The 24406-nt window shown below is 45.8% G+C and overlaps 2 long non-coding RNA genes across 5 annotated transcripts; one reads left to right on the top strand and one right to left on the bottom strand.

Moving 5' to 3' along the window:
• Positions 1-626: 626 nt before the first annotated feature.
• Positions 627-23381, top strand: LOC140603651 (uncharacterized). 3 transcript variants are annotated; one of them, XR_012006598.1, is made up of 5 exons: positions 627-755; positions 2079-2265; positions 14462-14543; positions 21129-21375; positions 23004-23381. It is a non-coding gene; the product is annotated as an uncharacterized lncRNA (long non-coding RNA). The 3 variants fall into 3 exon arrangements; XR_012006596.1 differs by lacking the exon at positions 627-755 and adding an exon at positions 1794-1971 and having other exon boundaries at positions 23004-23373; XR_012006597.1 differs by lacking the exons at positions 627-755; positions 14462-14543; positions 21129-21375; positions 23004-23381 and adding exons at positions 1815-1971; positions 3062-3305.
• On the bottom strand, positions 10103-13335 carry LOC140603652 (uncharacterized). Of its 2 annotated transcripts, none has more exons than XR_012006599.1 (3): positions 12898-13335; positions 12347-12476; positions 10103-11251 (listed from the first exon to the last, which is right to left on the bottom strand). It is a non-coding gene; the product is annotated as an uncharacterized lncRNA (long non-coding RNA). The 2 variants fall into 2 exon arrangements; XR_012006600.1 differs by having other exon boundaries at positions 10103-11207.
• Positions 23382-24406: the final 1025 nt, after the last annotated feature.

Raw genomic sequence — 24406 nt, 5'->3', positions numbered from 1 at the left:
GTGAGCTCAGCAGTTCCACTCAAGGCCAAGGGAGGGGTGGGACCCACTGCACTCCACCAGCCCCATAAGGATGGGAGAAAGCCAGAAGTCTTCTCCAAACCTGGGCCAAGAGAAGCTCTCTATTGGGAGAGGAAAGGGCCTGGATAGTTTAGGTGAAAGTGAGGTGAAGCTGGCTGGCTGCAGGGGGTGAGAGGAGTGGGATTAAATTCAATTTATTTTATTTTATTTTATTTATTAATTTTAAAGATTTTATTTATTTATTCATGAGAGACACAGAGAGAGAGGCAGAGACACAGGCAGAGGGAGAAGCAGGCTCCCTGCTGGGAGCCTGATGCAGGACTGGATCCCAGGACCCCGGGATCACACCCTGAGCCAAAGGCAGACGCTCAACCACTGAGTCACCCAGGTGTCCCAGGCGGGGTTCATTTTAAAGCATGGACTTGAGCTGCCAGGAAAAGATTACCCTACCTGGAAGATCCAAGGATGCTCTTAGTGGGTCAGACCTTTGGATTATTTTTAACTCTGGATTGGGTTACAGAAGGCATTTAGTCCACAGTCTGCACAGCTCTGGAAAGCAGACCACTGTGCTGGCAGGAGCTGGCAAGAGAGTGCCCAGCAGCTGATTCTTAGGTCACCCTGACAGGGCCAGGCGCCAGCACAGGGGTGGGGTGCAAGACCAGAGTCCTGAACCTCAGCAACGACTGCGCTCAGCTCGCTCCCCGGGCCCCTTTCCCCTCAGGAAGTTTTGCATTTTGGTAAGAAAGTTGTCATAGAGTTAGTCGGGCAGCAGGAGGAAGGCGCCAACACCACCCATCCTGCACGCAGGGTAGGGACAGGCCAAGGGACAAAGCTCAGGGCTGTCCCTCGAGGAGGAGTCATCTGGACACATCTAGGCCACCTGGGTCAAGGACCAAACAAGAGTTTAGAAGCAAAGGGCTACAAAAGCAGAGATGTGTGAGTGTCCGGGGTGGGGGCTGGGACTCGCAGGAGGAGGCGGCACCGCTGCTGGACCTTAGAGGATGGGTAGGATTGCCAGGCACGCGGGGAAGGGGGCGGCGGGGGGGGGGGGGGGGGGGGGAGCCACGGAAGAAGCCACCTGACCCAGCAACAGGAGGGATCTGGGCCCACTGGGGAGACATACACTCCCCATAGCTTATACTCTGGGAGTCCAGGAGAAAATCCTGGAAGGGTCAATGTAACCACCTGTTAAGGAGTTCCAACTTTCAGCCATAGGCGGAAGAGTCCAGGAAGGCTTTGAACAGGGAGTGACCGGTCTGAGTTATACTATACAGATGCTTCTGGATGGCCCTGGGGAAGGCCGGCTAAGGGGAGAGCCCAGAGGAGGAGGGCGGCTGCCCAGCAGCTCAGGTGGCGGGAGGAAAGGAACAGGAGATGGGCAGGAGCCCTGTCCGTCCGGGGGCTCCGGGGCAGTGGGAGCCCAAGGCCCCGGGACACAGGGGTGGGAGTTGAAGGTCACACCAGATTTGGAGTGTGGGTGGCTCCTTCAGAGGATCAAGGAAGGCGGAGGGAAGTTGCAGGGAGAGCGTGTAGGTGGATCTGGGTGTGGGGCAGCCCCAGAGGCTCGGCGAGAGCCCGGGGTCGCTGTGTGCAGAACAGAGGCTGCAAGGAGATGGGGCGCGGGGCCCAGGGAGGAGGACAGAAGCAGGGGACAGGGAGGCTGCAGGGACTGCTCTTCGCTGCCGGGGGCCCCGTCCCCAGGTGGGGCTGCACGCGGCCGCGCGGCTGCAGATGCCGTGTCCCAGCTTCCCCACAGCCTGCTGTGGCCGCGGGACGTCCTGGCCAGCAGGATGCGCCCAAGTGTGACGTGCGCAGCTCCTGCCTTCTGAAAAGGGGCTGGTTTCCTTTCTGCCCTCGTCCTTCCCCCGCTCCACCCGGGGAGGCAACTCTGACGCGAGAACGGCCCCCCTCCGGGGACTGGCAGAGAAGAGCGCGGCGGAGGGAGGGGGCCAGGTGTGCGCCGGGGGGGCTGCTGTCGGGGCTTACTCTGGGGGAAGGGCCGAGAGGGCGGCTTTTTGTTACAGCCCCATCCTGCGCACCACTGAGTTTTTATTCCGTAGGGAATAAAACTGAGAGATGCCGACGCTTGTGAGACACAAGGGGGAAGTGACTACAAAACAGAGAAGTGTAAAACCAAAGAAGGAAACTTCTTAGAGAATCCAGAGGAAGGGAATAAAGAAGCAGAGAGCAAATAGGGTGAAATGCAGCAGGAAAGTCTACAAAAACAAGGACCAAGAGACAGATTTGGTGAGTAGTTCGGCAGATTGACAGGGGCTTCGGTTAGGCATAGGAGCTATGCCAGGAGGGAGGTACGAATAACATTTTGGCCATCTCCGGACAGACTTTTTGTAAATGTGTCACTTGTTTGGACACTTTTATTTTTATTTTTTTAAAGATTTTATTTATTTATTCATGAGAAACACAGACAGAGAGGCAGAGACATAGGCAGAGGGAGAAGCAGGCTCCCCACAGGAAGCCTGCTGTGGGACTCGATCCCAGGACCCCAGGACCCCAGGATGGTGACCTGAGCCAAAGGCAGATGCTCAACCACTGAGCCACCCAGGTGCCCCTCATTTGGACATTTTTAGTTCTGCATTGGCTTTTTGATTTAAAAAAAAAAAAAATCAGGGCCATGCATGCTTGTGCTCATGAAATTATACAAGTGTGTATGCTGGTGCTGATCTGTATGAATCATGACTTCTGTGGTATAATATGCTGCCAAAACAAAACTTTATAATATTTAAGTGTTTATATTCACCAAAGAATGCTCATTTTTCTCATGAACTGACTTTATAATAGTAAAAAGCTAGGTAGGCTGAATTACAAAGTTGATGAACTGAGCAATACTTGCTAGGAATGTTTGTTTTTTGTTTTTTGGGTTTTTTTGCAAGTGAAAGGTAACTCAAACCAAACTTTTTTTAAACAGAAAAATAATTCCCTAGCTCACCAAACTGAAAAAGTCGTGAGTAGGGCTAGCTTCAGGCATGGTTTGATCAGGGGCTCCCATTTTGTTATTGAGATTCAGGTTCTCTCTTTCCCTTAGGCCTATAATGGCTTCATTCATAAAGACGCTTCCTCCCTGTGGTCACCAGATGGCTGTACCGCTCCTCACATCTACCCCACTTCAAGTTCAGGGAAGAACAAAAGTCTCTTCGGGAGAGGCCCCAGCAATTGCATCATATGGGCTCTTATTTGGTCATAATGCTGAACCAATCATACCAGTCAGAGGAAAATAAAACTTATTAGCTGTGCACCTTAGACAAGTAACTTCCCAATTTCTTAGTTTTCTCATTAATAGAATGGGAATAACAGTACTTATCTGATATGGTTGTTATGAGGCTTAAATAAGTTAACACTTAAAAAGTACTTAGAAGGGGCATCTTCATGGCTCAGTCAGTAAACAAGTGTCTGCCTTTAGCTCAGGTCATAGTCCTGGAGTCCTGGGATCGAGTCCTGCATCAGGCTTCCTGCTTAGCAGGGAGTATCCTTCTCCCTCTGCCTCTCAACCCACTATGCTGTCACTCACTTTCTCTTTCTCAAATAAATGGAGTCTTTTTTTAATTTTTTAAAAAAAATTTTAAAGATTATTTATTTATGATAGACATAGAGAGAGAGAGGCAGAGACACAGGAGGAGGGAGAAGCAGGCTCCATGCCAGGAGCCTGACGTGGGACTCGATCCCGGGACTCCAGGATTGTGCCCTGGGCCAAAGGCAGGCGCTAAACCGCTGAGTCACCCAGGGATCCCTAGAGTCTTTTTTGTAAAAAGTACTTAGAAGATGCCTACTCAGTGTAAGCACCATGTAAGTACTTGTTGAACAGATCTGTTGACCAGGCCTGAGTCACTAGTCCCCATCACTACTCCCTTACACCATAGTGATTGTGTGGGAGGAATGGCAGGGATGCGACAAAGGGGAAATGGATCCCAAGGACACAAGTGACTCACGTTCTCTAGCGGGCTGAAATGGGGCAGGAGTGGAAGAATTCATGGTTGGATGAGATGGCAGGATAGATTTGGGAGGGTAGGAGATTCTGATCGTGGAGGGGAATTTCAGGCTTTGGAGGCTTTACCAATGCTACCATTCTGTGATGAAGAGGATCCACGAGCGGTTCTGCTCTGCGTACTGAAGTAGAGGTGGGGGCAAAGACAACCATAAGGCCAAGTTATCTGAAGATTTATCTGTGACAGTCCTTGCAGAACTTTATCAACTCAACTGGGCTGAATTTTGTTCTATAAATAATTTTTTTAAAAGAATGTTGGTTTTTAAAACTCTAGGTACTATACCTCAATATTTCAGGCTAGGTTTTAAATAGCCCAAGGCCAAAAGTATCTGTTTTTTGAGGGGGGAGTAGGAGACATGCCTTTTTTCTAGTCTATCTTTTCTTCTTCAAATCAATTTCATAGGATTTTAGGCCCAAAGAGATCTATGAGGTTACCACTAGGCCCCCTCCTTCAGTCCTTGAGGGCAAAGGATTTAACTTGAAATCAAAGGGTGACAGGAGGGGGTGCCTGGGAGGCTCAGTGGTTGAGCATCTGCCTTCGGCTCAGGTTATGATCCTGGGGTCCTGGGATCGAATCCTGCATCGGGTTCCTTGAAGGGAGCCTGCTTCTCCCTCTGCCTGTGTCTCTGCCTCTCTCTGTGTCTCTCATGAATAAATAAATAAAATCTTTTTTCTAAAAAAAAAAAAAAGAAAGAAAGAAATCCAATTTGGGGGGACTCCACCCTCTTTCCTACATTGATTTCTACTGTTTTTTTCTTTCTTCATGTTAAAACGTGCCTAGTGGGGCAGCGTGAGGGATGAGAAGTTAAAAGGACATCACAACAGACCCTGGACTGAGTCCCAGCCACCCCCTACCCATTTGACTCATGGGAGAGACAGTAGACCTCTCTTGGACATGAGCTTTCCTTTCTGTAAAATGGGGATCATAATGGCATTTTCTTTGTGGAGCTGCACGGGGTGGGGGGGCGTTAGATGGAATGATGTGTGCAGAGTGCCCTGGGACATTGTAATACATCAGTAAATGTGGGTCTTATGTCTTCCTTCCTCGAAATCTGTGAGAGATTTGTATGGAAGGCTCAACCGGGTTATGGCCTCATACCCCATCTTCACTGGCAGGCTCTCCCCTGAAACACGAGTCTGTTTTTTTGTTTGTTTTTGAAGATTTTATTTGTTTCTTTGACAGAGAGAGAGAGAGAGAGAGAGCACAAGCAGGAGGCAGAGGGAGAGGGAGAATCAGGGTCCCCGAGCAGCAGAGAGCCCCATGTGGGCCTCAATCCCAGGACCCTGAGATCATGACCTGAGCAGAAGGCAGATGCTTAACGTCTGAGCCACCCAGGAGTCCCCATGAGTCTTTGTTTTGAAGAGTCTCAGCGGTGGCAGTGGCGTGGTCTCCTGCGGGCTCAAAATTGCTTTGTAAAAAAAAAAAAAAAAAAAAAACCTGTTTTTCAGCAGTTTCTTCTAGTGATTAAAAAAGAAAAAATGATGCAAGGCAAGTTGGAAAATGTGCACCACGCTGAAAACTGTTGTGAGACGTAGTGTTGCCTTTTTATAATTATTTTTATTGTTTATTTCATAATAAGCAAGGATTTGATAGTTGGACCATATTAATATAATAAAATACATTTATAGGTTTGTGAAATGCAAGTATAATCCCCATTAGCTAGTATCTATGTAATTTCCACAACACAAATGCACTTAGAACATAAAACAGAAACATTTAGAGATCTTTTTTTTTTTTTAAGATTTTATTTATTTATTCATGAGAGACACAGCGAGAGGCAGAGACAGGTAGAGGGAGAAGCAGGCTCCCCACGGGGAACCCGATGCAGGACCTGATCCCAGGACCTGGGATCATGCCCTGAGCGGAAGGCAGACACTCAACTGCTGAGCCATCCAGGCGTCCCTAGAGGTCTATTTTTATAGACCTTTCATTCTTAGCCTGTCAAACTTGAATTTTATTTTAGCTTTTACCTGGTTCAAAATATATTTTTTAAAGATTTTATGTAGTTATTTATTTGACAGAGAGAGAACATAAGCAGAGGGAGCAACAGAGGGAGAGGGAGAAGCAGAACACACCCCGCCCCCCCCCCCCCCCCCCCCCCCCCCCCCGCCCCGCCACTGAGCATGGAGCCAGACTCAGGGCTTGATCCCAGGCCCCCAGGATCATGACCTGAGCTAAAGGCAGACTCTTAACTGCTCAACTGACTGAGCCACCCAGGTGCCCCTAAAATACATATTTTTTACGATGCTGTAGATATTTAAAATTTATATTGTGAGGCTTAAGATGGAAGTCTCTTCTGTGAGCAGATTAGGGAGATAGCTTTATGTTATTACTTGGGTATTTTTTTTTTTTTTTTTACTTGGGTATTTTCTATGGCCACAAACTTAAATCCTATAGCTGGTCTCCATATTCTAAGAACCAGGTAGTCTTTCTAGTTACTGTATCTTTGAACTCAAATAATTTAACTTTTATACCAATTGGAAAATATAGTTCAAAAAGCAGCTCCTCTCCCTTACACTGGGTAATGGCAATTAACATGCAATTTACACCTGTAGGTAAAAAGAGACATCAATCCTCCCCTCAAATATGAAGAGCCAGGTCTCTTATGTTACAGGCAAAACTTAACACCACTTCACTCTGTTAAATTTTTTCACTGTGTATTAAATTATCTTACATTTTTCTGATTGAAACAGAATCAGTCCTCTTCAGGCAACTTGAAAAACAGCATTATCTTTGGAGCTGATCCTAAATTTTGAAATAATTCACCTTTTAAAAATCTTTCCTTCAAAGTCAAGGACATAACATGTGATTCAGAAAGCAATAATGAAAAATGCAGGTAGAGATTTCATAAAGAGATGTTGTTTCATCACAGTGAGATGATGTAATAAACATAGTTTTCATTTATTACAAGGAAAAATTGCAAGCCACCTGGATATTAGGAAAAGATAATCTATTCCTACAGATTAAAGTAGAGCTACTACAAATAACAGATTCTGTAGCATTTTTCCTTTTTATTTTCATTATTGGCTCCTTGCCAATATTGGCAAGGATTTATTTATAAATTAACTCAGTACAAAGTGTGCTGACTAAAAAGTTTCAGGGCACAAATACTACAAAGGAAGGCCTGATTTTTAAGGACTTTACTCATAATCGAACAATAATCGAAAAAAGGAAAAATATAAAATTCAAACTACAAATTGATCTGTGGCAATATACCATAATAATGCAGGCTGCCTCTGGCTGGTGGAATTCAGATCATTTTTCATTTTCTCTCTCTTACTTTTTGGCATATTCCAGAATCTCTATAATAACCATGTAAACTTTTATAATCAGGATTAATAAAAGGTAAAAAAATTTTTTTAAAGATTTTATTTCTTTGTTAATGAGAGACCCAGGGAGAGACAGAGACATCAGCAGAGGGAGAAGCAGGCTCCCTGCAGGAAGCCCAATGTGGGACTCAACCCCAGGACTCTGGGATCACACCCTGAGCCAAAGGCACCTTAACCACTGAGCCACCCAGGTGCCCAACGTAAAAAAAAATCTAGTAGAAACGAAAAAGAAAATACAAAGGCCAAAGCATTTTGTAGACTTTGGGGTGAAAGACCATACCAGCTAACAAGTGTGTTTCAGGTTGTCTTATCCGAACAAACCTCAGCCCAGGGATGGTTTCTGATGTCACTAACAAGCTTTGTCCTACCAGTAAAGGTGCTCATGTGGCAGCCTGGCTGCTGACATGTGGCTCTGCTCTGGGCAAGCCATTTCATCTTAAGGCCCCTACTTCACCCTTCTGAAGGTTGAGGTCCATCCAGTGTCAAAGTCCTAAGATTCAATTTCATATAATCTAATGTGTGTTTTTCTAAAACCATCTGCTGGAAAAATATTCTGCTTTGGCTAAGAAGGTTGAATTCTTTCGGACACACTTGCTTCCTGCCAGGCACTGTGATGAATTGGACATAGTCAGGCAAGGAGCAATCCCAGCTTTAAAGGCATTACCAACTGATGAGAGGGCCAGATAGGAACAGTTGATGGGGATATGTTAAAAGTAGGTACGGAGAGCTGAGAGCACAGAGATGGGCATTTAGACCAGTCCTGGGCTTGGAGATGTTCTCCAGGAAGAGATAGTATTAAAGCTGAGTTGTAGTGGAAAAAACAAGGTAGCCTGAAGGAGGAGGAGGCCTTCCATCCTTGCAGTGCACTGGACAGTGCTTAGGGCATGAGCATGATCAGTTTTAAAATCCAAGGAATTTGGGCAGCCCGAGTGTTTCAGTGGTTTAGCGCCTACTTCAGCCTGGGGTGTGATCCTGGAGCCCCGGGATCCAGTCCCATGCCAGGCTCCCTGCAGGGACCCCGCTTCTCCCTCTGCCTGTGTCTCTGCCTCTCTCTCTGTCTCTCATGAATAAATAAATAAAATTTTTTTAAAAATCCAAGGAATTCAAGGCCTAAAGACTTTCTAGTAGTTATTCAACAAGGCCAGTGAGTGGTTAGCACCAAGTAGATCGTGTCATCCATTGTGATGCTCTTCAACATCTGGGAGGACAAGAGAGACACTATTTTTTTCCTTTAATTAACATATAGCTATATTAGCTTCAGGTATACAGTATAATAATTCAACAGTTCTATACATTACTCAGTGCTCACCATGATAAGTGTACTCTTAATCCCCTTATCTATTTCACCCACCCCCACCCACCTTTCTTCTGGCAACTACCGGTTTGTTCTCTGCATTTAAGAGCCTAGTTTTGGGGGGGGGGGGGCGCCTGGGTGGCTCAGTCGGTTAAGCATCTGCCTTCAACTCAGGTCATGATCCCAGCATTCTGGAACTGAGCCCAGAATCAGGCTCGATGCTCAGTGGGGAATCTGCTTCTCCTTTCCCCTCTGCCAGCCCCCAGCTCATGCTCTCTTTCTCTCTCTCTCCCAAATAAATAAAAACCTTTAAAAAACAAAAGTCTGGGGTTTTTTTGCTTCTTTTTTCTTTTTCATTTGCTTTGCTTCTTAAATTCCATATATAAGTGAAATCATATGGTATTTGTCTTAGTCTTATTTCATTTAGCATAATGCCCTCTAGCTATCCATGTTGTCGCAAATGGCAAGATCTCGTTTTATTTATGGTTGAGAAATATTCCAGTGTATATGTATATCACTTTTTCTTTACCCATTCACCTATCAGTGGACTCTTGGGCTGCTTCCATATCTTGGCTATTATAAATAATGCTGCATTAAACATAGGGGTGCATGTGCACTTTCAAATTAGTGTTTTTATTTTCTTGTGGAGATACCTGGTAGTAGAATTGCTGGATCATATGATAACTCTATTTTTAACTTTTTGAGGAAACTCCATACAGTTTTCCACAGTGGCTACACCAATTTGTGTTCGCACCAACAGTGCACGAGGGTTGCTCTTTCTCCACATCCTTGCCAGTACTTGTTGCATCTTATCTTTTTGATTCTAGCCATCCTAACAGGTGTGAGGTAATATCTCATTGTGGTTTTGATTTGCATTTCCCTAATGGTTAGTGATGTTGAGCATCTTTTCGTGTGTCTGTTGGCCATCTGGGTGTCTTTGGAGAAATGTCTACTCAGCTCCTTGCCCATTTTTTAAATTGGATTATTTATTTTTTTAGTGTTGAGTTGTATGGGTTCTTTATATATTTTGGATACTAACCCCTTATTGGATATGCCATTCACAAATATCTTCTCCCATTCAGTAGGTGGCCTTGTTGTTTTGTTGATGATTTCTTTTGCTGTGCAAAAGCTTTCTATTTTAATGCAGTCCCAATAATTTATTTTTGCTTTGGTTTCCCTTGCCTGAGGAGACATACCTAGAAAAATGTTTCTATGGCTGATGTCAAAGAAATTATTGCAGGAGACACTATTATTAACAGACAAAAAAATCTGATTTCTAGGGTAGTCAGTCCTTAACTTTTCCCATGAAGCATTTTAAAATTCCTACTGAGAAACCACCTCCACTTGGAATCTCTGCCTCTCTGATACCCTCCCTATTATTACCTTTCTCACTGCCCTTGCTACCACCACCACCACCATCTGTAAGACAGTCAAAGCTCCCTTTTGCTAAATTAGACCTCTCAGAGCACAACTCACATGAACTGGGCCACAGAGAGCTGCTGTGAGCCTGGCGTGTATCTTTGGACACATGCCTAAGGCCCTTGCCCTTTTCCCCATTGATAAGATAGAGAAAGAATGGTAATAAAAGCTGGATATTATAACTAGGCCAAGACACTCCCCACTGAGCCTGTGTCCTGCTTGGAGAGACTGGTGGCCGATTAGTTATGTAGAACCCGTGGCAGGCCCTGGCTGTGTGGCAAGGTTTGCCTTGGGATGAGTTTTTTTGCCGTGAGTTTCCCTCCGGCTCTCTGCTCTAGCCCACTCCGAAATAGAAACAAGGATTGTGCACAGCCTTTGCCCCGAGTGTGAGTCCTGCAATCTTGCAAGAGAGCTGCTCAGCATTCAGAACGGTTTAGACGGTCGTGGGAAAGGAGAGGGAAACGGAGGCAGAGGAAGTGATGGGTTGGCTGATGCTTTTGAAATCAGGGCAAGTGAGAAGGACCCCCACTGCCTCCAAGCAGAAAGAAGGGAATAGCTTCAGAAATGAACTGCCCTAATTGGGGTTCCCTTCGAGGATCCACGGTGAGAGAGCAGCTGTAATACTCAGGTTCATGCTAGGTGCTGCTACACATCAACTGCAACATTTTCGGTGAACATGACAAAGGTTTATTTCTTGCTCCTGTGACAATTCCTGGTCTGTATTCCTGAATGGGGGCAGCTTTTCCGGGATAGACACCGTGTCTGCGGGCTGCAGGGAACTCTGGCTGCAACGTTGAGGAGGCCCTCATGGGGAAGAAATGAACAGGATGAGACTGAGAAGCCATCTTCCGATCCCTCCACAAAGCCCTGTGTATCCACTGTGCCTCCCCTTCTGGATCATAGTTCTCACGGGGGAATGAGCACAGACATTGTAATCAGATCTGTGTTTGAATCCTAGCTCTGTCACTTCCTGGCTGTGCCATTGTGGATGATTTACTCTCTGAACCTTGGTCCCCTCATTTGACAAACAAGGATGCTCACACCTCACGTGGTTGTTGGGAAGCTGAACCGACATTTAGAACATTTACATCAATGCATGTTCTTCTTCTAAGCAGGGCCCCTTGACTAGTTCTTGAATGGCTCTTGCTGCTTAAAGGAATCCAGAGAAATGGTGTTAGGGTGACTGCCGTCTGGAAAAAAGGAAAGCAGAATTACCTGCCTCTATCCTCACCCCTAAATAAATCCAAGATTCCTCTTACTATCTTGGAGTGGATGCCTTTCTGAGCATGATTCAAACCCCAGAAAAATGAAGGAAAGCAATGGTCAATCTGACTATAGAAAGATAAAATATATATCTGCCAGGGGGAAAAAATAGATGTAGTGAAAGAGAGATGGCAAACTCTCTTTTTGCCATTTGTGACCATATCCAGAAGACCTAATTTCCTTAATAGAAATGGACAAAGGCTATAAACATTTCCCAGAGAAGAAATACAAATGTCTTTTAAAAAGTCGAAAAGATGCCCAACTTCCCTCATAATAATATAAATGTAAATTAAAACTACAATTAGATACCAACTTAAACCTTTCAGATTGGCAAAGATCAAAAAAATTGGTAACGCTGTTAGTGAAGGTGTAAGGAAACAGACCTTTATATATATTGCCGATTGAAGTGGAAACCGATTTGCTTTCATGGAGACTAATTTGGTAATTCTGTCGACATTTAAATTTCATATACACTTTGATTTAGCAATGCTACTTTATAAATTTATCTTGTAGATACTTGGATATAAATTACTTAAAGATTGGCAGCAACCTAACTATCCATAAATAGAAAAGTTGTTAATTAGAATATGATAATGGCATATAAGTGAGTGCAGGGTTAACCCTATATGTGATAAGATGCAGACTTTTCCAAAGTGGAAAAAGATTAGAACAGGGTAGTGTGCATTTGCAGTGCACTCTCATTCATGTTTTGAAAGAGTAAGTAGTATCACCCTCATTTTGCAGTGAAGAAAGTAAGGCTCAGAGGAAGTTAGACAGCTAGCCCAGAGCTATCACATAGGCTGTGGTTAGACAGAAGCGGGCCAGGTGCAGGGCTATTTGGTCTCTCTGGTAATGAAATCCAGGTTCTTCCAGTCCTAACCTGGTAACCGAGGGACTCTCCTACCCTGTTTTCTACGTCTTCGCTTCATATACTTCCACTAACAAGACTGACCTTTCCTGCATTTCCCCACACGCGTCTTTACTCTCCCAAACATCTCTGTGTCTTTGTTCATGCTGCTTACAGTTCTGGATCAGCCAGATCAAATGCCTCCTCCTCCAGGAAGCCTTCATTGAGTGTCCCAGACAAAATTAATCTTCGCCTCTTCTAAAACCTTGACTTTACCCCATTTAGAAATCTTTGGAGGATGGGCTCTGGAGGGAACACAAGACAGGAGAGGAAACAAACAGTTAATTGTGAGCCTACTTTGTGCCAGGCTCAATGCCAGTGCTTTTCCATGAGTCTTCTCATCTAGTGTGTTAAGTATGTATGATTGGGCCATAAAATCACTGAGGGGAGGCTCCATGTCTGATTGATCTGGGCATCTCTCCAAGGGCCTAGCACGGCCCCATTCCTTCAGGGCAAACAATTTTTGAGATTCTACTACATGTCAGGCACTGTGTTGGGTGTGGGAGACTAAAATGAATAGGATGAGCAGGGCAGAGTGTCAGCCCTCCCGCTGTCTGACTACAGTGAGGGAGGCACTAACTCATATTTGGACGCTGTTCATAAGGTGGGGTGGAAGATGTTTGGTGGATGGATGCGTGCATCTGATTGCATCTGTCTGTTGCCTACCTTCACCTCAAAACTTGCTCAGCTCATCATGAATCCAATCCTGTGACTCCTCAGTGCTGGGGTTGTACGGGTCTCCCTCTCACATTGCCTAGAACTGCACTGTCTGATGCTGTAGCCAACAGCCGCAGGTGGGCATTTACATTTAGAACCTCAAAGAGGCGGGAAAGCCTGAGACTTGGAGGTGGCGTCCAACGCACCACAGAGTCGCAGAGAACTGGCTGTTTCCCTGAGAAAGCAAGCACCCCCCCAGCCCCTCCACCTGGAATCTCTCTAAGCCTCCCTTCCTCCACCAGGACGGGCGGCAGCTGCAGCCTCATAGCTGCCGCCTCATAACCGGAGGGCCCGCCGGCAACGCCGCTGGGCCACCCGTGCCTGAGGGACGCGGCACCACAGAGGACTCTCGGCTCTCCTGGCATGCCCACCGGGGGTGCAGCCGGGCGCCCTGAGGCCCCAGTGGCCTCGCAGTACAGACCCACAAGGCGGCAGTGGCCTCTCCACGGGCTCCCCTTGCCCGCGTGGGCCTCGCCGCCATCCCCGGGGCAGGGCCTGCCGGGCGCGGCCCGAGTGCGGCGCTCCTGCTCCTGCTCCTGCTCCTGCTCCTGCTCCTGCTCCTGCTCCTGCAGCTGCCGGCAAGCGGGCCTGTCTTCCTGCCGGGGCGTGGGGATGGGGCAGGGGGCCTGGCACCCTGTGGGGAGGACGGTCCCCTGTCCGGACAGCCTGCGACCTCCTCAGGCTCCCTGGCGGGCGGGCGGCCGGGGCTCCTCAGTCGGCTCAGCCTGGCGGGGAGTCCGGAGCCGGCGGCTAGCGGGAGGGGAAACCCTCTCACCCTGAGGAAGGTGGCGGAGGGCAGCTCCCAGGGTGCTCGGGGCTCCCAGCGCCGCCCAAGCGACCGTGCGACAGAGAACATTCAAGAGAGGCATGAAGGCAGGATACATTTTCATGTAGTACGTGAACCTGCAGGTCGATGTGACTCTGAAGGACTCCCTCAGGGAGTCAAATAAGAAGCCTCCCGAAGCAAGGTGCTTCGCGTCCACGCTTCCCGTGCCACGTGTCGGTGGATTCCTCGCCGCGGAAGGCCACGTGTGCCCGGACAGCTGTTCCCTCAGGCCGAGACCCAGCCGAGGCCTCTCTCCCTCCCTTGGCCTTCCGCAGTCGCTCTTATTATGCTTGTCACATGGCTTCAGAGCTAAGTTTAGAAACGAGATGAAAATTCAATACCTGCCTCAGCTGAGCTCTCGGCCCTTCGCCGCGTTCTGTCTCCGCCTTCCGCGGGGAGAACAGTCACTTTGCCGTCAGGCCCGGGTCCAGCTTCCACACACACTGACGCCGCGTCCCCCGCGAGGGCACCGCCGCCTGGCGGCCGGCACGGTCTTCCCTCGGCCCGCGAGCCGGGTGTCATTGCTGAGGGAACTGAGAAACTTCCCAAACTGCCTTTCTGCCTTTTGGATGATCCTCTGTTTTGCCTGTACTATGTTTTTTGATCTCCAGCGTGTTTGCGTATCTTTAGAGACCAAGAAGTTACACTCCTTATGAAGCTGTTCCTTTTTTTCTCTCTCTCCCACAGGCAAAACAGCACAGAAAATTTCTTTCCAGGTGATGCCTCAGACCTAGACGGCACCAGGTCATTTTCAAAACAGCCCTGAAAGGCACGTATTACTCTCCCTATTTTGCCGATGAAGAAATGGGAAGGGTCCCTGGGAGTGTCTCAGCCAAGGCTGCACAGCAGTTCCCCCATGAAGTCCAGATTTGAAACCGGATTGCTTTGTTCTCTCCTCTGATGAACTTCTGGAGGACAAGAAACCTGTTAGGTCAGAGTCTCTGAAGCCATCTGGCACCTGGGCCCGCAGCTGGCACGTCCTAGGCCCTCAGTGCACGTGAAGAAGGAAGAAGATATGGAATACACAGAATAAGGAGGTGGTAAAAAGAACCCGCAGGACCAAAATGGAGTCCCTTGTGCTAGACCCGCATCCCCAAACTGGGACTTAATACCTAACCTGATTGCAATTTTCAACCCTTCCCAGGAGTGTAATCTTAACTGATCAGTCTGGAATTTCCTGGTCAGCACAGGTAAGAGAATTCACCTCATAAGGAAACCCTTCTTGTCCCCTAAAGACAGGTGATTTTGCCCAAAATAATCCTTTTCTTTTTTTTTTTTTTAAATCATGTCCTTGTCTTGCCTTTAAAAACCTTTCCCTATATGTAGCCCTTTGGAGCCTTCTTTCGATTTGCTATATGGGATGCTGCCCGATTCATGAATCATTCAGTAAAGCCAATTATTATCTTTAAAATTTACTCAGTTGAATTTTTATTATTTAGCATGAGGCAAAGCAAGAAATTACCAGACCCCTGGGAGCCGAGGGATAGACTGTGCTTTATTGAGCTTGCTGGGGGCCGCTGGGTGGAATACATGGTCTGCTGGCCTCTCTTTCCTACCCTTTCCGTGCTGATTCCATTTTGCAGTCCTCAGCTCCAGCTCAGTCCACGGAGAATGGAGGCCATGACATGAGAGTGGGTGGGGGCAGGGAGGCAGGGAGAAATCCAGCGACATGCCTGCACTTGCCTGGGCACATTTCAGCCAATGCCAGCCCTGCTCTACCTGGAGCCGTGCAGGCTTCCTACCTTCAGCCACCTTCAGGACTAAGGTGGTTTATTGAGGACCTACTTTGTGCCTCTGATACTTGGCAGAGTTATTTTATTTAGTGCTCTCAAAACACAGCAAGGCTGTCTCTTTGCTATAGTATGAAAAAGAAGCCTCAGAGAAACTAGTTACTGATCCAAGGAACAAAAACCTTTTTTTTTTCTTTACCTTCCTTTGTATACATAGTTCCCAATTTAAATGTGTTTTTTTCTTTTAAGCAAATGTATGCCAAGAAAATGGAGAAAATGTGGATGTTCTGAGGAGAAATTTTACTAGGATCTGTGGATGAAGGGGTTTAGGGTAGAGAAAGGGTTTGGTTTGGTTTGGTTTGCTTTGTTACAGAAGAGCCGTGTGTTGGTGTATGCCTGGAGAGGCTCTAACAGGGATAGAGGAACAGACATTACCTGAGAAGGAGGGCAGGTTTGGGGTGGCAGCCTTGGGAGTCAGAGAGAGTGGTCAGAACTGAGGTGCCTGGGAAGGTCTCACAGTGGCAGGGGCCACTTCATCCGGCCTGCTCCCAGCTTATGGCACCAGCTAGACTCAGGAGGGTGCAGACCACTTATTCTTTCTCTGTCCCTACAGGTTTCTTACCCACTGAGAGGTGCCTCCTCCCGTTTTCTTTTTTCTTTTTTAAAAAATTTATTCATGAGAGACACACACAGAGAGGCAGAGACATAGGCAGAGGGAGAAGCAGGCTCCCTGTGAGGAGCCTGATAGGGACTTGATTCCAAGACCTGGGGATCACAACCTGAGCCAAAGGAAGACACTCAACCACTGAGCCACTCAGGTGCCCCAGGTGCCCCCTCCTTCTGTTTTCTGCTTATCACCTTCCAAGTCAGTGTGGGCCGTGGGCGAGCAGCACAGGTGTCACCTGTTCAGAAATGAAGAACTTAGGCTCACCTCACCTGTTGAATAAGAATCTACATGTTAACAAGAGGCCCAGGTGACATGGTAAGCAGTCGAGTTTAAGGGGCTCTGGCTTACAACTCCCCACAGCCCTCCCCAACTTCCAGCAGCATCCCTCTTTGCTGGGTCACCTTGCACCTGCAGAAAGATCCTTCACCAGTGTTCGTTTTTAGGCTCCCCCTAAGTCCAACCCCCCTCTGCCCACCTTCACCTGGCCCCTGGGAAACATGTGTGGGAGAGGGGGAAAAATCTTTCCTCTGCCCATCTTAGGTGCTTTGCCTAGGGCCCTATAAATTAGACTGAAAAAACCCAGAATAGTAAGAGAAAACAAATAGAAGTAACATGTACATTTGCATGAGGAGCATTCAGCCATGAGTAACTCAAAGGAGTGGTTAGAGCTTGGGCTTATATAGCATGACAAAAGAACAAGAAAGTCTTAGAGAAGTGACAAGACAAAGGAAAAGAACTTTGAGCTCCCAGGGATGGCAAATTGTGGGAAAGCAAATATATGGGGAAATGAGTGCCACCTTTTGCAAGGTTTGTTAGGTAGACCCCATTGGTGCTTATAAGAGTCTAGAGTTATCTCCGGTGATTAACTTCTGTCCTTCCTGGTAGAGAGGGCAGGGGTAACAGCTTTACAGATGTCCTGCTTTTAGGCAAATAGCTGGAGGTCAGGGAGCTATTCTTGTATCTGCTTCTTCTCAAGTCCCTTTAGCTCAAAATAATCCTTATACCAAAGTGGCATATTGGGGGTGGCATAGTCTGCTACTCTTCACATGCTCGCCTCTTACTCTCTCAGATCTGCCACCTGGTAGAGTGATCCTTAAAGCAGAATGGCTTTCTTTTAGAATTCCTCAAGTGGGGTCAGATACTAACCACTCTTCCTCCCAAATCCAGGGGACACATTTTAGATTCTCCAAGTGTTCTCTCAAAGCTTTTGTACGGAAGGAAAAAGTTTTCCTTGACCCTCTTAGGGTACCAGCGAGGTCTAAAAATTAAACTGACAAAGACATGAACAGCAGGAAAACACAGGTTTACTTGCTGTGAGTTTTATGTGACATGGGAGCCTTCATAGGAAATGAAGACCTGGGTATTTTTATGCCATAGCTGAAGAGTGGTATAGATGAAGCTGTGTAGAAATACGATAGATTGAGGAGTATGAAGTAAGCATAGTGAACTGAGGGGAGGCCTGTTTATTAGGGTTCTTGTTGGCGTTGAAGGGGAGCAGATTTTGCCACCCCAAGATATGCTTCTTTGGCATATTGATTATTTTAAGCTGTTATTTTTAAGAAACTGCAGACACAGAAGAAGCTTTGAAAACTGAGATGTTTCCTTTTCATAAGAGACATTTAGATTTATAAGAGGAATCTCCATTAAGTAAGGATGCCTCCCTGTCTGTAAGATGAAGAGAAGGATGACTAAATGTTTAGAAACTCTTATGGAATGAAGGAGGTGATAGCTTAAATCTGCACAGCAACCTTACCTTGTTTATTGTGCTTTTCCTGGGCATCTCCCAGAACTGATTCCCGGCCCTGACATCTTTGTCTTTAGCTTGAGATGGTACTTAAAGCAATGGCTCCCATCATGTCAGAGACTTCCTTCATTTTCCTGGATCTCTCCCATGGATACAGAAGGTATACATGTTATTAAGCTTTTGTTAGTTCTCCTCCTGTTAACCTGATTATGACAATTTAATTATTAGGCCAGCCAAAGAATGGAGTAGGGAAGAAGGGAAAACTTTGCAGCCACTACAGTGTCCCATTGTCTTCAGATACTAGGATGCTCCTTTCCTCCAGGTGAAGGGAGGGCACCTCTCGCAGGAGGACTTTCAGACCTATTCAGAGAAGGGTAGGGGAAGGTTACAGTGAACTTTCTGCTTCTGCTGTTTTCTCACACACCTCCCACTTAAAGTAGCCAATATGCTATTTTTAAAAGTTAACCTTAAGAATAAACATGCCTGTTATTTTACCAGCAAAAAATGAGTTTAGTTGGAACTCGCAGAGGTCTGCAATCCAGGACAAGCTAAGGCAAAACCATTGGCAAGTGCAGAAAACAAAGGTGAGGAAAGCTCTTTTTTGGAAGAAAGGAGAAACTGGACAGGCTGCTAGGAACAAAAAGTCCATTGACTAGTACCATTATTTATTAAGTAAACTGGAAGTTTGATATACAGTGGCTTTTTGATGGGACAATGTCTCATTGGCTGGGCTGTTGCTGAGGAGGAGAAAAGCCTTTCTTCCTTTTGCTCGAAGAGTAAAGGAGTATCCAGGTGCATGGACTCGGCTTTCTGTTGGGTCTGTGATGGACAGTGAGCAGTGTTTAGGGTGTGAGGGCTCCCCCTGCTGGCCTCCTGGCTTCATTCTAAATGAGATTTCCTTTTATTAATTTTCACCAAAAGAGCCACCCAAAACAAAAAAAAAATTCAACTGAGTAAATCTGAAGATCTAATTGGCTTTATTCTATGATTTATGAATTGGGCAACATCCCACCTAGCAAATAGAAAAGCACTGCAAGGAGCTGTACTAGATGGGAGGTTTTTTTTAAGGCAGAGGGGAAGTGGGACAAAGAAGCCATAAACAACAACAAAAAAGATTATTTGGGGTAAGGGCATCCCCCTTTAGCAGAGTGGTACTAGATGATGGGAGGCGGGTTTCTTATCAGGTGGATCACCTCACTGGTACTGCCAGGAAATTCCAGACTGACTGGTTAAGATTACATTCCTGGGAAAGGTTGAGACTGCAATTAGTTTAATCATTAAGCTGTGGTTTGGTGATGTGGCCCTAGCACAAGTGACTCCATTTTGGACCTGTGGTTTTCTTCTTAACAATGGCAAGGTGCCATATTTTGGGGTAGCATTTCTGAACCCCATCACTTCCCACACTAGTTGAGGTGGAGTAGATGTATTCCTTCCTTTCCGTGATGGGGACTAAGGAGGTGCACAGCTCAGCACGCTGACATATCTCTCTTTATGGAAACCCTCACTACCATCTGCTTCCATGCCCAGTGAGCCCCCAACCTTCTTGTAGGGGGGCTTGGAGGGGGGTCATAAGCAGAGACAGTTCCCCAGTCTCTTAGAATGTCTCACCTAGGTGTTTGTATTTGTTATCCATTGCTGTGTACCAAATTATCCCAAATTTTAGCACTTAAATCAATAAACATTTATTATCTCACAGTTTCTGTGTAAAGATTGAGCTGGGTCCCTCCAAAATATATATGTTGAAACCCTAACCCTTCCAGTACTTTAGAATGTGACTGGATTTGAAGATAGTGCCTTTAAAGAGGTAGTTAAGACTAAATGAGGTCATGAGATAGGCCATGATCCAATATGACTGGAATCCTTATAAGAAGTGGGATAGGGGGGATCCCTGGGTGGCTCAGTGGTTTAGCGCCTGCCTTTGGCCTAGGGCGTGATCCTGGAGTCCCAGGATCGAGTCCCATATTGGGCTCCCTGCATGGAGCCTGCTTCTCCCTCTGCCTGTGTCTCTGCTTCTCTCTCTCTCTATGTCTCTCAGGAATAAATAAAATCTTTAAAAAATAAACAAATAATGTTTAAAAAAAAAGAAGTGGGATAGGTACCAGGGGTTGTTGCATACAGAGAAAAGGCCATGTGAGGACACAAAGGGAAGGTGCTGTCTCCAGCCCAGGACAGAAGAAATTAAACCTGCCAACACTTTGGTCTTAGACTTCCAGCATCTAGACTATGAGAAAATAAATGCCTGTTGTTTAAGCCACCCAGTCTGTAGGACTTTGTTATGGTGGCCTGGCAAACTGATACACTATGAGTCAGCAAAGCACAGCTTAGCTGGGTACCTTAGGCTTAGGCTCTCCCAAGGCTGCAATCAAGATGTCGTTTCAGGCTGCAGTCATTTCAAGGCTTGACTGGGAGGATCCACTTCTAAGCTCACTTTCATGGCTGTTGGCAGGCCCCTGGTCCTCACTGACTGTTGGCCAGAGATGTCAGTTCTTTGCCAGGTAGGCCCCTTCATAGGGCAGTTCACAACACGGCAGCTGGATTAACTCAGAAGAATAAGGGAGCTCAACAGAAGCTAGTCTTTCAATAACCTAACCTCATAGTGACATCTGTCACTTGTACAATATTCTGTTTATTAGGAGTGAATCACTAGGCCTAGCCTACACTTAAGAGGAGGCAACTACACAAATGCAGGAGTACCAGGAGATGAGGATCGTGAGGAGCTATGTTAGGGGTTGCCTTGCACTGTAGACTAGTACTCCACTTTAGGATTGAGGAGTACTTAGCACCTATGACATTGCTTTTTGTCTTTGTCTTCGAATTGTAGACAGCAAGGAAAGGGCCGTGTAACATCCTGTTACTCCAGTGACAAGAGAGAAGTCAGAGAGTGTAGATACATATCCCAGTGGATTTGGTGGTAGGAAGATAAGGAAACATCTGAAGGGTTCTATTTTCCAGAGAAGTAGGAGGTGTGGTCATCAGCTAGAAGTGGGACTATGGAAGATGTGACAATCTTGGCTACTCATACAGCAAAGACTCATGCTCCCTCACATTCCCCTTCCATTATTCTAGTGTTAGCCAGCCAGGAACTACATATCCCAGACTCCCCTACAGCTAGATGGGGGCACATGACTAGTTGCCAATTGACTATAAGTAGAAGCAGTTTGTGGCATTTCCCGGCTAAGGAAGTTACACATTTCTCCATTTTCTCTCTCGTAGATTTGCATAAGCTGTTGGGTGGGTATGGAGAACTACATGTAAGGCTAGGAGAGAGGAGCCACAAGATGAAAGGCACCTGGTTCCTGAAAGCCATCTGCCAACCAGAGAACACCTGTCCTGGATTTTTATGTGACTAAGAAATAAACTCATTTTACAAGTTACTGAAAATTTGGAATTTGATTGTCACATTACTCTAACTGATCCTGGCATGATAGTTTTGAGAACTGAGAAGCAGCATGGAATACCGGTGAGTAGACATAGAGGGAACAGATGCTCTCAGTGGGATAGCCCACCACATGGCAGGACACTGGACAAAGGTGACCCACTCAGATGTCTCCATAGCCAGATGTGGGCTGGGGAAGAGCAGAGTTGTGCAACAGGCTGCAGGCCAAAAAACTTTTCAACCCTCTACGCCTGTAACCCTATTACAACCCTAAGAGGAGGGTGCCCTCAAAATGACTGGAAATGGACTTTCTACCACCCATATGGAAAAAGAGTATGAAAGTGCAGTGACTCATACTCCATAAATATGGGTGTGCCAGAAACATTGCACATTTTTACTTTGTTTAAATCAAATTTAGTTTCCAAGCCTCTACCCTGCCAAATTGGTGGAAGGTCAATTCCAGACATTACTGGTACTCTAACCCTCCCCCTAACATTGCATAGGCCAACATGGTGTTCCAACAAGGCAACACCTATCATCTGTGATTCAGGATGATCAGTGCTGACATTCTTAAAAGGAGCACGCAAGGTCCTCTGCAGCCCTGCTATATTCTCTGGACAGTTGGAAGAATAGGACCAGGTCCATTAACTACTTAGAAAGCTACCAACCTCAGGAATCTCACCTCATATCTTTCTACTGCCCAGGACCCAGTCTTTTCCTCCTGCCATCTTTCCCCTGGAGCAACTCTACTTCTGAGACACAATAGCCAGAAAGGCCAGTTAGATACAGGTGGCTCCTGCTTTCTGATCCAACAACATAGATGTCCGAGGAGTCTGAAATTCAGGAAGAAACACATATGAATATTTCAGTACATCAATCTCCTGGGGCAACCATGAGGACAAGAAGCAAGTACATATCAAGCAGCCAGTCCAGGGCCTGGCATCGAGCAAGTTTCTTGGCATTATTATATGTCTTTGTCCTCTGCCTCCCACAGTCCTTGATCTTGTCATGGCAAAAAAAAAAAAAAAAAAGTGAAAGTTTCAGGCAAGTCCTAGGAAAATTTTAAATTCCTCCTGTTACTCTCCTTGCTAAATAAGAGGTGCCACAACTCCATGAATGACGTCATTAGCATAGTCCAAACATAAACATTAGGCTTAGTTCACAGACATTTGTGGACAAAACTGAGAATGCCAGTGGTGGCCATGAGAGTGCATCACTCAAATTCACCTGCAGGGAGTGCAACTGACTGACAGCCTCAGATGCCCAGCTCTGCAATGGTTCCTGTGTTCACGTTGCTCTCTATAGTTTATGCTAATTTGTTGTGTGAAAAAAAAAAGTATGCCATTGTTGTTTTGATCCACATTACCATGAAGACCACAGAGGTCGGGGTGTTTTTTCCACGTTTATTGACTACTTGCAATTTCTCTTCTACAAATTGCCTGTTTGTATTCTTGCCTATCATTTAAATTTTTTTATTTTATCGTATTATTTTATAAAGCAGTTTAAGAACAGTTTTAGATTTACAGGAAAATTGTGAAATTGATACAGAGAATTTCCAGATAGCCCAAACCCAGTTTCCCCTATTAATAACATCTTACATTACTATGGTACATTTGTTACAAAGAATGAACTAATACTGATACATTTTTATTAAAGTTTACACTTTATCCAGATTTCCTTGGTTTTTACCTAATGTCCTTTCTCTGTTTCAGGATATCATCCAGGACATCACTTCACAGTTAGTTGTTTCATCTTCTTAGGTTCCCGTTGGCTTTGACAGCTTCTCAGATTTTCCTTGTTTTTGATGACTTTCACCAGTCATCATGGTGACCTCACAGTACCTTGAGGAGTACTAGTCAGGCATTTTTTTAGAATGTCCCTGTCCTGAGATTTTTCTCATGACCAGATGGGCGTTAGAACACATTATCATCAACATGATTTATCACTTTTGTTATTGACCTTGATCATCTGGCTAAGGTTGTATTTGTTAGATTTCTCCACTACAAAGTTACTCTCCATCTCCTCTTCTCCATACTGTACTCTTTGGAAGGAAGTCACTAAGAATAGCCCACATGTAAGGGGCTGGGAGTTATGTTCCACCTCCTTGAGGGTGGAGTCTTTGTAAATTATTTGTAATTCTTCTGCATGAGAGATTTGTCTCCTCTCCCTCATTTAATTATTTAATCATTCATTTATATCCATATAGATGTGTGGATATTTACCTTATACTTTGGGTTTAATCCAATACTACTTTATTTATTTTTGGTTTTCATATTGCTTCAGCTTTGACCATTGGGATCTCTTTCAATTGGCTTCCATGTCCCTTTGACATACTTCATCAATATGATATTTTTGGTTTTTTGTTTTTATGTGTACTTGCTTTCTTTTCTTTAAGATTTTATTTTTATAAATATTTTATTTATTTATTTGAGAGAGAGAGAGAGCAAAAGCAGGGGAAGAAGGAGAAGCAGACTCCCCACTGAGCAGAGAACCTGATGTGGGGCTTGATCCCAGGACCCCAGGACCATGACTTAAGCCAAAAGCAGACATTTAGCAGACTGAGCCACCCAGGTGCCCCAAGATTTTATTTATTTATTTGAGAGAGGGAGAGAGCGTGTGTACATGTGCACATGCAGGAGCACGAGGGGTGTGGGGCAGAGGAGAAGCAGACTCCCTGCTGAATGTGGAGCTAGTGTGGGCCTCCATCCCAGGACCCTGAGATCATGACCTGAGCCAAAGTCAGATGCCCGACTGATTGAGCTACTCAGGTGCCCTGAGTACTGCCTTACTTTCTAGCACCACAAGATCCTCCAGGTCCTCTTATATGTTCCTTACCCTTGTCTGAAAAGCAGCTACTTCTCCAATGTCTTGGTTTCTTTATTAGAGAATGGTATTGGAAACCAAGGTCAGAGCATAAGATATGCTCATTGCTAGTTGGGTGTTGCTGCTTCTAAGTCCTCTCAGCTGACAAAGCAAGGAAATATATGTGTGCCATACAAACCAGGGTATGTATACATATCTATAAATCGTCCTATATGAACAGGAGTTCATTTCCATGCCTGCAACTCTAGTCCACAACCACCGGATCATTCTAGTCTCCTCCCCCTTGCTTGTT

The sequence above is a fragment of the Canis lupus genome, chromosome 14 (genome assembly GCF_048164855.1).
Source record: "Canis lupus baileyi chromosome 14, mCanLup2.hap1, whole genome shotgun sequence".
Lineage (NCBI taxonomy): Eukaryota > Metazoa > Chordata > Mammalia > Carnivora > Canidae > Canis > Canis lupus.
Note: the sequence above shows the minus strand (reverse complement) of the source record. Positions and strands in the feature narration are given on the sequence as shown.